Consider the following 1,150-nt stretch of genomic DNA (forward strand, 5'->3'; position numbering starts at 1 on the left):
ACAGAGAGACAGAGAGACAGAGAGAGAGACAGAAAGACAGAGAGAAAGAGAGAGAGAGAAATTTGGAAAAGAGAAGAATATCTTCATTTTCCCTATTTTTGTAAGTGAAAAGTGTAGCATTTCCCAGGGTAGAAAATGCTATAGAATTCAAGGGCTGTGTTGATAATACTGCAGAGAAATCAAGAGTGATGAAGATATAGAAGGTGCAAATTGACTCATCAATTACAAGGTCATTTTAAATCATCCAAATAGCAGCTTGTATAATGATAAGAAGAGAAATAACATTAACATTTAAATTGAAAGTGAGAAATGGAGATAACAAGTCTACTATTTTTAAATGATTAGCTTTGAAATAAAAAAAACATTTAGCTATTTCAGTTATTCTACAGCAATAATGAAAAAGGTGTTCTGTAAACATTCAAAAGAAAATCTTTACTTTTATCAACTTTCTATATTTTTTTAGCTTGGGAAATAATGTATCGCCTGTTTTAGACTTACAGCTTTTAAATTTAGATACATACTGGTTACATATGTTGGTCTAATTTTGTCTGATTACTTGATATGAAGAAATGTAGTTAAAATAATTTAAATGTGGAAGGGAATTTAACACTAGCAGTTTTACTTATAAAGCTCAATGGTTTGTGGTTATTTACAAGCAAGAGTTAATTTAAGGATAACATAATTTATTTGAATGTGATATAAATGAAAAGAATAAAGTTTTCAAGTCTCTATTTCCAACTGTTTTCTAAATTTAATTTAACTTTTAAAGTTTTTGTATTGTTAAGCTAGTCTTCTGGATGGTTAACAACCTAAGTTTGCAGACCAAAATTAGAGCAAAAGGGGGGTTGCAAGGAAAGCCAACACTTTGACCCTAGCCTTCCAAAGTCAATTAAGACTCAGGACATATGAGAACTTGTACTGTTATGTCATGTTACTCAGTAGTGTCCCAAATTTTCTGATCGAGGAGATTATGGGGCCAAAGAGGAAAATGATCGATGATGCAGGGTGTACCTAAGGAGAGTCACATGGAGAGAAAACATTCTCTCAGGCTTTCATAGAGAGCACATTGGCCAAGCATTGGCCGTGACTCATCCACATGGCTGACACTGACAAAGGTTCTACAATCTGAGGTACAGGATCTCAGGATAAA

The sequence above is a fragment of the Octodon degus genome, unplaced genomic scaffold, assembly GCF_000260255.1.
Source record: "Octodon degus isolate 3935 unplaced genomic scaffold, OctDeg1.0 scaffold00004, whole genome shotgun sequence".
NCBI classification, from domain to species: domain Eukaryota; kingdom Metazoa; phylum Chordata; class Mammalia; order Rodentia; family Octodontidae; genus Octodon; species Octodon degus.